Source organism: Melanostigma gelatinosum (genome assembly GCF_949748355.1).
Source record: "Melanostigma gelatinosum genome assembly, chromosome: 7".
NCBI classification, from domain to species: Eukaryota; Metazoa; Chordata; class Actinopteri; order Perciformes; family Zoarcidae; genus Melanostigma; species Melanostigma gelatinosum.
The window spans coordinates 16,705,498-16,720,732 of record NC_136640.1 but is presented as its reverse complement, the minus strand read 5'-3'; the positions used below and the strand labels follow the sequence as shown (position 1 = coordinate 16,720,732).

Here is a 15,235-nt window from a genome sequence, read left to right as displayed (position 1 = left end):
TGACAGTACATCCATGGGGCCTGGTAAACAGCGCCTGCGTTGAACTCTCCTCCTTTCTAGGCTCAGGTGTGTTTCTCCTTTACCCGGAAAGGTAATGATTTAATGTTGTTATGAGCCACTGTGTCAGCATGAAAACATGACCGAGGGGCTCCTTGTTTTGGATCAGTCATGCAGATGCTTTTGCTGGACAGGTAGAGGATGTTGTCATTGTTCTGCTCAAAGGAGATGAGGCTTTTGTTGTTGCTACATCATCCACGAGCAAAGTATTATGCTTTTGCAGAATTGACTAATTCAATCTTTATGGTGAAGGGACTTGGTGTTAATATATTTCCTGTTGTTTTGTCCTACAAAGGGTCCCTGTCTCCCCATCCTGGCTGTGTTTTTGCCCTCAGGGTGACTGAGTCTGCATGGGGTTGCTGGGTTGAGGATGATTAGGGTGTGTGTGTGTGTGTGTGTGTGTGTGTGTGTGTGTGTGTGTGTGTGTGTGTGTGTGTGTGTGTGTGTGTGTGTGTGTGTGTGTGTGTGTGTGTGTGTGTGTGTGTGTGTGTGTGTGTGTTGGAGAGTCTGCCCTTAGTCCAGGACTAGATAGATTCCTTCATTGGTGTCAGTCAGGGGGCCACTGAGGGACCTTTGGCTCCGAGGTCAGCAGTCTGATAGACCCTGCTCAACATTGACGTCTGTGTTAAGACTTTGTAGAAAGAAAGTCTTTGTTTTACTTTTAGGGGGACTGTCCAAAAACAGTAATAAACTAGCATAAACTAAAAGGAAACCAATAATAACAAGAAAAAACACAATTTATCTGCTTTAAATGATGAACTTGCATCATGAACTTCTAAGACAGTGAGAGTGAATAATTCATATTTTGTCATGTAATGTCACATCTATTAAAAGTAACCCTTTATTGGAGATTGAAGAAAGCTTAGTCGTGTGTTGCATCACCTCGTTTATCTGTAAGCCAAAGGTCTTCACAGTTATTTACTGCGCTTCTTTAGGCAGATTCAGGAGGATGATGTGATTTTGTTGGAAAGTGGGTCCTGATTTATTTTGAGCAGTAGACTATCGCTGCTGTTACTAATGCATATTTTCATTATCCTGACGATTATTTTCTTAATTAATCTATAAATGTTTTGTCAATAAAATAAATATTCAACACAGTTTCCCAGAGGCGGCCAAAACAATCCAAAAGTCAAAGATGTTCAGTTTACAATCATATGAAAAACAACATGATGATTGGAGGGAGTTCCAAGAAATGGCTCAACAAAACCTTGAGATATTATGCTGTACAGATGATGCAGTCCACCTTTCTTATCTTTTATATTTTTGTAAACATATCTTTGGGTTTTGGGCTGTTGGTCGGATGAAGGCAATCGAACACGTCACATTGGGCTTCGGGACAATGAAGGTCTGAAGATTTGTCTGGTCTGAAAGTTGTTGTTGGTTTTCAGCAAGATGCATTTCATTCATATGTTGTGAATGAACGTGGATATTCTTTAGTCACACAGAGCAACCATACTGATGTGTTCACATCTAGATGATATCGAAGAGCAGCTTCTCTGCATGAATCATATCAGGGCGTCAGTGATTCATTTGGAAAGATAAAGAGATGGAAACAAAACAGAAACTAACAGAGCGGTTTGCTCATTTTTGTTTCAGAAACTCGAGTGAGAAGTTAAAGCACTCAAATATCCTTTAGTATATCATTTTAATATTGTTAAAGTCAGTGTTGCAGCTCTTAAAGGTACTGTGGTTTGTTAGTGTGCTGTGATCTGCACTTTTATTTCAGTAACAATTATTTAACTGTAACCAGTGCTGACAAAGATCTTAAAATGTCTTCAGTTTTACTTGATGGGACCCTGAGAGAAACTCTCAACCAAACAAAACTTATTTGTAACCGACAATGTATCAGGGAAGAGGAATATGCAATTGAATCGTGAAATATCAACTTTGTAAGCTTCGTGTGTCAGAATAACAGTCTGCTAATTGACAGGAGAGAGGTGGAGACTTGAATGAATGCTCTGAGTACATGAACCGCTGTGTCATGCTCCTAGAGTCGTCAGGAAGCCTCCTCTTGCTCACTAGACAGCAGCAAATTGCATCTTGTTGAAACTAGAAACTCAGATGAACAAAGACAGCAAGGGAGGAGCAGTGTTCGCTGCTGATCAATAAGTGTGGCCCAGCGCTTTGGCTGCCTCATCTTGCCTGCCTCCGTCTTTGTCCTCCAGTTTACGCTCTTTTCATACTCCCACAGATTGACTGAATGTAGCAAAAGTTTCCCGACTTCACACAATGCATATGTGAATGTGATTGTTACTTCTCTGACCTGCATGAAGATTTAACAGCTGGTGTAATATCTGTGAGATCTGTACACCTTTAATGTCTGCACAAATCTGCAATAAATTAAAAAAAATACCACTTTAGATCATAAGGCACCATTCATAACGGAGTTATAACTTGTAGCTTAGGGCTGTCCTCGACCAAAGAAACTCTCAGTTGACCAACACTCTGTAAAACTGAGTTTCTGAGTTTCTCCATAAAGAATCACACAAAAGCACCACTTTAAATCTTTAATCTTTAAATCTTAAAAAAAAAAAAAAATTGATCAACTAAAGAACGTCCGATTAGTCTACTAATCGATTGAGAGCGGGCATACCTATTGTAACTTTGGCTTTATTAATGGATAATGCGTCACTGTAAAATGTTGTAAATCATCAACTTTTCAGTTGCAAGGTTTTAAAAACTCCCTTTGACTGGTGAGATCATCTAAACACTTGCAACTATAGATTTATAGAAAGAACACTTTATTAATGACGTAGCAACATTTATAACTAAAGACTTCCAAGATCAAAACTCTTTATTTAACATCTATGAAGGAGGCATTGATTGTTAAAACCCTTTATTAATGACTTATTACGGCTTACTCCGGCAAGCTTGATGATTAAAACATTTATAAATGTGTTATTACCAAATGGAAAGGATACAGCATTCAATGAGATTTCTCACAACTTTGCAACTCAAACGTTCTTATAATGGCTCAAAAAATAACTATAAAGCATTAGTGAATGATGTATTCACCATTGTTAAAGCTTTTAGTTACAACTTACAGACTTTTCATTAGGGGTGCCCAATAAAAACCGGTACGTCGTTCTCTTAAATCAGATTGTCCATCAGATAGTGGTGTTAAGATATCCAAACACATCATTCAGACTTTTGAGATCGTCAAGATGTTTTTGCGTCTTGATGTAAAAGATGACATTATTTCTCTCAGATGTTACTCTAAATAAGAGTTCCTGGTCCACTTCTCGGGCAGAATAAAGCTTAAATATACATTTTCATCAACAGTGAATTGTATTTCAGCAGCTCTTCCACCTTCACTAGCTCTGACAAACAGAAACAAAGCTGCTCTGTCATCTCTTCAATTAACAAAGTGTGCCAGTTTATGGCCGCTTTCAGCTCTCTTGGCCGTCGAGCGCACGCATCTTTTTGTGAGGAGAGTTCAAGTTTATTGAGGCTGACAGACAGTAGTTAGCTAATGCTTCGCCCATTGTGCAACTAGGTTGATACTTTTCCTGTAATTATGGAAGGCTGTGTAACATCCAGTCAGGGCTTGCCAGCCGACTCTGCCCTCTTTCACCCTGATGCTCCGTCGCCGTCTCCGGAGCTCGCTGCTCTGTTGCAACAAGGCATGTGAGAATGCTGCTGCGTGGCATTTCTTCAGTGTTCATCATCCTTCCTCAACAAACATTCCTTAATGTTACCGCATCTGCAACACTTTCAACTCCCCACATTTAGCAATCATAAGCAGTATAAATGCTAAATAATAAATGCTTTATATCACACTTTAATGTAGTTTTAAGCAGATGTTATTGTATATTAATGTACATTTCAACAGTTCTAACTTCTCCTACGAAGACGTATTTTATATTGTTACAATTGTTTTTCATTATATTGTCATTCATTATCTGTTTACACACCAGCCTCCACTTATGGGTGCTTCACCACACGAGGACTTGTAGTTGTTGACATGTAATTATTCACTGATATCTGCTTTCAACCACATTGATTCAATGTTCATATCCTGCTTTTCAATGCTAAAAATGAAAGATCCTGTATTTTCACTTCCAACGTTGTCAAAATAAATTTTCCTGAGAGGCACTCGAGGAAACACAAGAATTGTTTTTACTTTCCCATGTTGTGGGTCAGTGCTGAGAATAGCTGGTGTGTGCCTCGTCTGTGTCCATAGGCATGTTAGCATGTGATGCCAATGGCCCGTGTTTCCGCTTTCAAGGAATGCTTTCAAGGAATGCTTTCAAATACTTCACAGTCCCGGAGGCTGCCCCAGCTCCAATGGAGAGTCGTGGGGCAAAAAGCAGCCCAGCCCTGCAGCTCCACTGCAATCAATTATGAGTCACATGCTTCAACAATTGAGTGTGACCGGGGCAGTCTTTGTTTTAGCAACACTGCCTCTTTAATAAAGGAGAATCAGCACTTAATGGTATGTAACACAATTCCCTTCACCGTGTGGGGACTAAGTAGCCCTCACACATGCCAGGCCTCATGGCTCATCGGTGCTGGGTCCACTGAGCCACAGTAATGCCATGCGATGTGACGGTAGCGTCTCTGTGGGGACGGTGCAGTGCAGTGCCACGGCCTTGCCATGGGTGTAATTGGTTTGTTCGGCTCGGGAGCTTCTCCTTCCACGCAGTCGTGTGGTGCTGCAACTGCTGACTTAGCCAGAGTCACGAGAAACTACAAAGTGGGCTAATATGAGAAACATTTTCACGACTCGATTATTCACTGTCCAAACGCCTGGGGGAGTGTTTTTTTTGGGGGGGATTGGCTGTGATTCATTTTAACTTTGAGACATCATCTGTGTGTAGTGCAGTTATTTCTCTCCTCATTGACAGAGGTGATACTCACTCTCCCACGCTTTTATAGTCTGAATGCCCTGATGCACAGTCACCAACAAAAGTACTACAGACTCTTTTACTCTTCGACCATCAGCAGCAGTATGTCTTATTTGAACGTGTCAAGAATTATCGATACATGATCAGGGACCTCTCATGAAAGGGTTATGAGGTCTAACTCATGGCTTTATTAATGGTTCATCAATCAGTCAATCAGGGCTGCAGATAATGCTATAGTTTTCACTGTCAACAAATCTGTTGAGCAATTTTCCATTGAATCAAATCAGTGAACTGTTTAGTGCATAACATGTCAGAAAAAAGTAAACATGCCAATCACAATCTCTGGAAAACACAAAAATTACTACTTTTTAAATGTCTAGTTTTGTCCAAAAACAAAATATATTCAATTTACATTGATATAAACAGAGAAAAGCAAAAAATGCTCACATTACAGTAGCACTCAAGTAGTGATGCAAAACAAACCATTTAAACGATTCATCGATTGTCAAAGTTGTTGCGGAGTCTATTTAATGCATTTATAGATGTTGTTAATTCATGAACAAATAATTGTTCCAATAATCCATAAAGTCTGCAGTTGCACATGTTAATACATTGTCCGTGTTAGATGAGGAGATTGACACCACTCTCATGTATGTACAGTAAATATGCAGTCAGCGGCTGCTGGTTAGCTTAGCTTAGCATAAAGACTAAACAGGAGGAAACGGCTGTCAGATCTAGTTTGTATATTTTGTGCACAAAAAAAACACAATTTGCAGAAGTCACTTCTCTGGCAAATGAATAATCCTCAAAAACCACAACCTCAGGTTTTATTTACATTTCAAATATTGTACAGATTAAATGAATGAGATATCTTGATGAGCTTTAGAAGTGCTGTTAGGTGGATTATGTTACTTTCAGAGAGAGCAAGGCTAGCTTTTCACCCCCGTCTCCAGTATTTTATGCTATGCTAATATAACTGCTGGCTGTAGTTTCGGGCAGTACAAACATGAGAGTGGTATCAATCTTCTCAATTCTTGCCAAGACAGTAAATAACCTCAAAGTTTACAGAGCTGTCCTGCTGGAGGATAAACACTCTAAATACCACAAAAGTTCTTTAGATTAATAACTGATCTGTAAAGCTTTAGAAAGTAATTTATTAACCATTGAAACCCTTAATAAAGGGTGATTTGTTGGAAAGCAGTACCATAAAAATCAAACGCCGGGCATTTGGCTCCGTCAACATGTGATCATCAAAGTTTTTTTCTCTCCTTTTAAACACATGATGAATCCACTTCTATCCATTGTGCACGCAGCCGTGCAGAGGGATGTATAGAGAGACACTTTGGCCGTTTTTTAAAGGGCTAAATGGAGCTGTGTGTTGCATTGGTGCCCAATGTTGTGTGTAAGTCTGCCACTTGAGGCAGCTGGGGCTTTGTGTCTCAGTGGGTATCGGTATCTGAATGGGTGCAATGCCATGGATGGCTGATGAATGACTGTGTGTTCATTACCATCCCCGTCCTTCAGTCCCATCACAGAGACATTCACAGTCCCCTGCAGGTGTCCGCAGGCTGCACAGGCATCCTGGGTCCAGATCCGGAGAGTTTTAGGGGGGGGGGTCTCTGCCGTCCCATCCTGTCTCTGACGACAACGGTGGTCAGTGAGCTGCACACAGAGAGAGATGTTGTGTTTAGCCGAGTGAAAGCCCTCAGGCCTCCGCTCTGCAGTTTGGGGTCTGTGGATCTTTCTCAGTGGTGTGCACTGAAGCTGCTGTCAGCTGATGAACTTGGGGTGACAGAGCTGGAAACAGCCCAGTAAATGTGAACACATCAGTGCATAGAGGGAGACACTCACCCGGAGAAGAAATATAGCTGGGAAAAGAACAGTCAGTACTCTGTACTCTCTCCGTGTACCTACACCTCCATGATGTACCTGTAAAGTCGAGAGACAAACACCAGCTACTGTGACGTTGTGCCGCCCACTCGTTGCTCTTATTGCAGCGACTGAATGTTCCTGAACTTTACACGTCATCTCACTCATGGACTTTGAAACTAATTATCAGATGAGAAGTCACTGATCTTTACAGTTTAACATGGATCTTTACTTCCTGCTGCTGCTTACTTCCTGAATTTGAAATAGAGTTTCTGAAGCAACATATGGACTTTGACTCACGGAGTTTGGTTGAGATCGGCATTATGAAACACACCTGCAGCTAACCGCCATGCGGTTGTTTTCATTGCTGATTTATCTGCCAATTACTGTATTTTATTAATTAATTGTATCTATAATATTTTTTTATTCCAAAATCCAAAGACATTAAGTTTACAATTATGTAAAAAAAGACTAAACCCAGTGAATGATCTACGTTTAAAAAAAATGACCAACACGATTAATCTGTGATCTAAAAAGTTGCTACGTTTTGTGTCGATGCTCGGGTATGAACAATGATGCAAATTAAAGGAGGCACTGCACTCAAGCTGAAAATTAAAGCCTGAGAATGAAATCCAAACAAACACCAGGAAACGAGTCTAAATCACAGTGTTTTATGGGTTAAGGAAATTGATGTTGACATTGGATGGCCAGCAATTTCCCATGTTTAGAAAAGCCTCCCCCCCCCCCCCCCCCCAAAAAAAAAAGACCTCTAACTGCAGCTTTTGACCCATTATTGTCAATTCCACACAGACACATTTAAGGTGGCCTGTTTCAGGATAAGGTCTCCTGGGAGGAAGCAGAGAGGCTTTAGAGATGCAGCTGTGACGATGGCATCGCTGAGAGAAAGTGCCATGACCATTTCACACAGCTGCAGAGTTCCAGAAAATATGTTATTGTGAGACTCTTATTGTGACAGCTGTTCGAACGTAAAGACACGAGAACGAGGCACTTGTGACTCTCCGAGGATGGAGGGGCATTTAAACGTCTTAGGTGGATTTACTCATTGAGTCGTTTCAGCCTCTCGTTGCGACGGGGCGGCTCTTCGTGCGTCGCTTTCGGGTCACATCATCTGTCTGCTGAGAGGGAGTTTATTAGAGACAGCCAGTTCAAGCATAATTCATCGCTTTTCGAAAGACGCCTGAAAGTGGCTGCTTTTATTTGAATCGCAAGCAAAACGCTTCAGCCAGCTTCAGACAAAAATCCATCCTAAATGCTAAATCCTAAACTTTACCATCCTAAACTTTAAGCCTCTACTCGACTTCTGCATGACCCCCGACTGTTTGTCCAAATCGAGTGACGACGCGTCGTGTCTTTTCTGCGCCCTGTGATCGAGAAGGAAAGGCAATTTGTGGTTGACAGGAAGTCTGAAAGTGGTAACTGAACATCCACACACCTGAATCACTCACGGAGAACAACTTCAAATCACTGCAATTAGTTTGACTTGATATTACACGAAGAGAGCTGAACTCATCGTCACCGGGTGGTTTGGTTGTTGTGGGGTAGAGATCGGAAATATTGTAGCTTTTGTGGAATTTAGCAAAAGACGTCTATATTTGGTGATTAGTTTAAACTTTGGGTCTTCGGGATGGGGCTTTATTTTTCACATTTCAAATTATGAAGGTGATTTACTCAAAGGAAAGGTTTACTAAAACATTGGCATTATTGTTGTAGCTTCAGCTCTAATTTCTACTGCTTATAATGACACTATTCACTAAGTTAGTAGAGCTGGGAACATGGCTGCATTGCTAAAAACAAGTTTGACGGGGCAAGAAATAGATTATTAGCAAAATTACCTAAACCACTATCTTTGGGGGGGAAACAACACTAAATTAGCCGCAGCAGTGTGAATGCAACTGCCTCAACTTGCCCTCCTCTATAAGAGGTCCTTTAAATGAATCTCGCAGCCTTTTGGGGCCAAACAAGGACAGAAAACATTCCAGCTATGCAGCGAAGCACCTTGCCCCTCACACAGCGAGCATGCTGGGACCAAGCCGCCAAACCCAGCCCCGCTGCTGCTGGACTGGAGCCAGTTGGCCCAGATCGGGGAAGCATGGCCAGTGCTGACACTTGCCTGGGTATGCATGCGATGTGAAACAGCTTAGATAAAGGTATGGTTATCATAACACGCACATGCTCTCTCCGCCTGTTCCCACAAAACGTTCGTGCCTCTCCAGAAGGTTCGTAGGTGTGGTGTTGAACTGCAGAACAAACTGAAAGCGTGAGATGCATTTTTCAGTTCAAAACCATTTCAGTGCTCAATCCGGCTTCATCCGGGCTCTGCTCCCCATCGTACAAACTGCCACCCCCCCCCCCCCCCCCCCCCCACACACACACACACATACTCACACTCACACTCACACTCTTCCCCAATCTGTCTGTATTGTGCACAGGTCACTGAACCAGCTAGAGAGCTGCCTCTGTGAATATGCACATAGCAGCACACACATGTTCAAGCTCCCACAGAAATTATTCCAGCAGGATGCTTTTTGTTTTTCCTGATTTGCGTCAAACATTTGGGCATAACTGAATTTCCAAAACAGGGTGTTCAAGAGTCAGACACCATTAGTTGATTAGTTGATTCAACAGAAACTTAATTGGCAGCTACTTTGATTACCAGTTAACAATTTAAGTCAATGTTTTATACCAAAACATTCCCTTGTTTCAGTTTCTGAATCGTGAGCTTGCTTTTTTGGTCTTATATGACAGCTGTATATCTGCGGGTTTTTGGACTCTGACAAAGCTATTTGAAGATTTTTACCTTTTGTTATTTTATTTGATGTTTTTTGACATTTTATAGCTCAAAGGATTAATTGTTATTTGAGGATTAATTCATAAAATATTACAAATGAATTGTTCGCGCTACCAACAATTACCGCTCCCACTTATATAGAGAACGGAATCAGGAAATGACTTGCGTCATTGTAACAGAAGTAATATCATGTTATTATTCTATGAAGTGAAGCTTACACCTACTTGTCCTCCCATCTCGCATAGAGTTAGAAAGGTGCTTGAATGCAGCACATTCCATCACACCGATCCTGCAATATCTCCACGTTATGGCCCACAATGCAAGAAGCTGCTGTGGTGATCTGGCAGAAGGTCTCATTTGTATTAGGGGGCTCTCCTCACTATCGGGCTGCCGAGCGACCGCTGCAGCGGTTGCTGAGCTGACAGGCCGGCATGTGAGGAATCTGAGTCTGAGGTCTGAAAGGAGAGCAGCTGGGAGCGGAGCAGAGAGCGCGGGGAAGTGGGCGTCTCGCTGCCGAGGCACCTGTCCTCAGTGAAAGGCTCCTCTGTAGAGCGGAACAGGTGTCGGCAGAGCAGTTAAGCCCTTCACTTGAAGCGAACACTCTCTGAATTATAGTCATTTATCCGCAGGGGCCCCCGTCGATGTTCAGGTCATTGCCCAGTTGCCCCTCAGCCTTTCCACTTCCTTCCTGCCAAGACTCTTCTACCTTCCTCTCATCAGCTGCGCTGTTTACTGTGGTGGTCCTTTAACCAAACAGCTCAATGACTCTATAAAAACACGAACTCCCTTGTGCTGTGTCTCGCAGCTCATTCTCGCATATGTCAACACGTTAATGCTCTGAACCAACTTCTTCCTCCCTCTGCACAAGCCAGCTATTGATCCCATGAAAGGGCCGCACAGGAAGTCGCTCTGTCAGGTGCATGTCCAGATGGATCAATCAGTCAACTCGTTCAGGCTGAGGGAGCGCTTGTTTTCCACACTTTCTCAGCCCCCCGACCGTGGAAATGGCACAGGATTGGCTGATTGTGGTGGTGGATTAATAAATGGGCACCTTACTTGGCAACTAATTGTTGTTTTCATTATCAATTTGTCCGCTGGTGACTTTCATGATGAATCTTGTCAATCGTTTGGTCAATAAAATATCAAAAAGATGGCAAAAGAAATAAAAAAAGAGCCAAACAAATGGCTCCTTTTGTCCAACCAAAACTCCAAAACCAAAGTAATCTATCTACTATCACCAATGAAAAGGGAAAGCCAGAAAATACATCTTGCACAACATAACTGTAAAGAAATAAACTGAGTGGCGCTCACGCTGCCGTTAAAGCGTTGCACAACATTCGACTGACAAAAGATATGAAATTGCATTGTCCTCTTTGTGATTAATTCTTACGAGGAATGGGTGACATCTCTATTTGTTGCTAATTCCTCTTTTTGTTTTCTTCTTCGCTCCCCCTCTGCTCTCTCATGCGCTGATTGAAAAATATTCTCGTTTATCTCATTGTTGCTCCCAGCAACAGGGGCAGGTTGAAGAATTCACGCTAGACGAACAATGCAGCCGAGGCGTTTTGAAACAAAGGAGGCGATTTGACGTCAGCACCTCGCCCCGCTGAACAAAGACATTGCATCCACAAAGCAGAGAAGTGGACAACTGCAGGCGGCTCACAGTCAGTCAGAGGAGGGCATGTACAGCCCGGGGGTGGTTCTCTGTATCGCTTTAATCTACTGTACATGCAGGCCTGCCCTCCACAGCATGCCTGAGATTACAACAGCTGATACGAGGAGCAGTGATTGTTTGTTTTTTTGTGAATTAGTGCATGTGTCTGTGTGTTCTCACTGTCTGCAAACTGCTCTCTCTCACACACACACACACACACACACACACCCTAAAAAGCCCTCACCTTCCCTCCCAGTTACCATGGACACAAAAGCACAGGACCAAAAATTGTCACTGCCACTGATGTGCACACCTCAGAGGCCTGAATTAGCTTTTTTCCAAATCAGGAAAAGGAGCTTTTCTGCTAGCAGTTCAATCGGAATGCAAATTAGTCCAAAGTCGAAATTCACATTATATAACGCTGTTCTCTTTTTGGATATCTGAGAGGGAAGCGAGCCGTCAATTTGGCTCGTTTATGAAGGTGACGCAGCGTCGAGGAAGAAAGACGAGGTTGAGAGGAACCCGAGTGACTCGTGACACATCGGACTCGTGGCTGTGCTTCCCGCACTCTGCTGTGATAACGGTGGATCACAGTGAGGCAGGTCACTTTGACAAGGGGAAATCCAAATCATCAGCCCATCTCCATTCTGTCTTCAGTTCACTGTGACCTGGTTAAGTTCAACTGATGCAAAAACCAATGTGCTAATCAGTTTCACAACTTCTAAAACAATCAACGAGTCATTGTGTCGACACATGAAAACGTTTTCTGTCTTTACTCATAAGGGTTCTGTACGAGTGGACTCCTCCACCTTTAGCTAATGCATGTGTCACAGAGGGCATTGCACATATTTATTCTTCCGCTTGTGGGATCGGACTAAAATAACTCCCACAGGAAAGCTGATAATGGTTTACCCACACCTGCTATCTCACGCACGCAAAGCAGGTCGGCTCGAGAGGTGTGTTTGTTTGAGTACTTCTGAATAACGGGACAGAAAAGGTTTGATAGAGTTTGTGTTCAAAGATCCAACCACTAAAGATAAACAATGGTGGATAGTTGCAAATAAAAGTCACATGTAACAGTAAAATGAATTCGCAAAAGAAAATGCTTTTCCGCATAGGTGCACACAGATTTGACGTTTTTGTCTGTCGACATTTTTTGTCTCTTTAGCGGACGTTTAAGTCACATGCTTCAAGTACGACATGATGTGTATGTCGTCATCGCACCTTGTCGTATTTTGTGTTTGTTGATGCACCAACTTTCCACCATGGCGCAGTTTTTTTTTTTTTTTTTTTTTTAAATGCAAATTGAAAATGTTCATTTAACAGCGTAAAATAGATGGATGCAAACTCATAGATACAGCACATCATGTGAAGCAATTAAAAGGTGTAGCGTTAAAAACAGGATAATAAAACTAACTTTTTGAGCATCTAGCAAGCAAGAATCATTTTGTGTGGCGGATTGAATCAAGTACGTTGTAGGTACGATTGCAGATTGAGTTACATTTCCTTTTCCGGTGCACGGGGTGAACGGGTGCAGGTTAATTAACAGATCTGTTGACCCTATGATGTTACTGGTTGGAGGGATTATCTGCACTGCTGCTACTGTTGGTGGCAGAAAGGCCATGCAGAAGTGAGGAGAGAAAATCTGCCTTCCTGGAGCTGATATAAGTTATCGTGGTCTGTTTTGATGAGATTTGGTTGCAGATATTGTGTTGTTTTCCCTTTCAGCATGTTTACAACTGACTTGTGCGTCACATATTTTCAAAGAAGTGACAATCACTGTGCAATAAAAGAATAGTTTTAATTGAAGGGCGATGAGAGAAGTGCCTCTCTGAGGCGCTTTCCCCAGAGGCATGCAGCAGATCAGCATGCAATGAAAACAACTGTCGTCTTTGTCTGCTGTGGGGGTTTTGGCATTGAGTGCAGACTCTGTAAGCGAATGAGGTGAAGTTCTTACCAATTGCTATAAAACTTGATTCATGATAAAAACATGCAAAACTCATCCTTTTCCTCCTCTGGTGCCATGAGCTCATGTGTCTAAAAGGTGCTGCTAAATCGTGAAAATGTACCTCAAAGTGGCCTCTGATTGATGCCTTTCCTCTGGTGGCCAACAGCAGGGTAACTTCTCTTTAAAGAGAAACTGTCCCTCTTGGCCTCTGGGCTGCGTGAAACAGATCTTGGTGGTTTTGAAACTCGTAAAACAAACTCCACAGAGAGCACCAGGAGGTCGTTACGCAGGAATAATGAGCCGTTCGAACCAGCTAACAAGCCATTGGCATATTCCTCTTCATTCTTCCGCAGGAGTTAAGACCGTCTTGACAAAAAAAGGCCTTTTGGCAGTTAATTCACACTGAAATCCACACTGCTTAATTTAGGAAAGGGCTTGCAATTCACCCCACTATGGGATGACTTCACACACGGCGTCTTAATTGGTTAAAGGAGCATGAAACCTTAGGATGTTAAATCCTTTTTTAAATTGAAATGGCTTTTTAACACAAACGCCTTGTGGCATTTTGTGTCAGGATTGATTTTTTTTCTTTATCTTTATTACAGTGAGGGAGGAAGTAGAAAGAAGACTCCATTAAAGCTCAATCCTGTCTTGACTGACGGAGATTTCATAATTGCACCTCCACTCTGGATGCTTGAACAAAATCTTTCCTGGTATTTAAATCCAGGTCAGGACATATTTATCTGCTACGATCTTAACTAATCAGAGAAAGTGTGATTAAAGTGAAATAGTTTATGATACTGAATAGTTTATCCCTCTGTGTACAGGGCATTAACCTCTTCACTATCAACCATCTGTCACATATTCTGGCAATCAACAACACATTAGCTCAAGAAAAAAATAAAAGCCTTTTGTATGGATTAAACAAACAAGATATAAAGTGGTGATTTTGTTACCTTTGGTGCGTTCAAGCTAGCTGTTTCCCCCTTTATCCCAGTGTTTATGCTAAGCTAATTAAGCTGGACGGTTCCGGGCTGTAGCTCTCTGGAAGAAAGCAGTATAAGCAGGTTTCAAAAATTGTCCAGCTGTGTCTAAGTTTTAATCAACAAATTAAGAAATTACCCCAAACTGAACACCTGCACATTGGCGAGTTTCTGTTTTCTGAATGACACCTTTAAGGCTGTTACTGAAGCATTCACAGAGGCTTCTGATTGAAAATGCATTTTCAGCTTATGGCCCGTAGCACACTGCCGCTTCCACAGTTAATCTGTTAGTGCAGCGATTTAATGCTGCGCTTCTCGATGATTCTGACGCCAATAGCTGAATCACTAATGTCATTTGTGAAGGAAAAATTTGGTGACTGTGACTAGTGCTGTTTCTCCAGTGCCATATGCATACAGTTGGCAGGAAACCCTCCCTTTTTAATAGGCCAGGCAATGCCTTGGCAGTCTCAGAGCCCCTCCGTCCAGTGCAGGCATTCCACAGGATTAGCTAGGCAGCGTCGAAGCCAGCCGCCATCGCTGCAGATCGCCCTTTTAAGCAGAAATCTGTCCTCTGAAGCTGAGCTAAAATTAGAGCAGCCATCTGTGATTAAAACAGCTACAATTCACACGTGTCTGGAGTAATTTACAGCATGTAACTGCTTCCATTTGGTCTGAGTCGGTGACTAACAGTTGATCACTCTTTTCCGCTAATGTGTGACAGTGGGTAGTAAAATGGAGAGTGGGGTTTTTCACACGTGCTGCAACCTTGCAAGTGCTTTTAGCACATTTTCACAGACCAGTAGGTCCTTCCCACATGTGCGACATGTTAAAGCTCAGGACTTTCATTGATCTCCAGGCGCAATCCTCCACCCGCTCTGCCCCGCCACAAACCGCCCTTCAACCAGATCAAACGTATACGTAAATCTCCTTTCAAGCCCTCCTTTCCTTTCATGTACGCAGTGCAGGCCCTCGCGCATGTGGATACGCCTCTGTCTGTTATGGTGGTCTTTTCAGCAGCAGTTAATGAAAGTGGATTGATTTTCCTGTACCGCCTGCGTTCAGCGTTTA

General features: G+C 42.4%; 1 protein-coding gene across 1 annotated transcript in view; it reads left to right on the top strand.

Annotated features, from left to right (window-relative positions):
* The window catches only part of traf4a (tnf receptor-associated factor 4a), a 33,887-nt gene that overhangs the window by 383 nt on the left and 18,269 nt on the right, over positions 1–15,235 (top strand). The gene's annotated exons all lie outside the window — the stretch shown is intronic.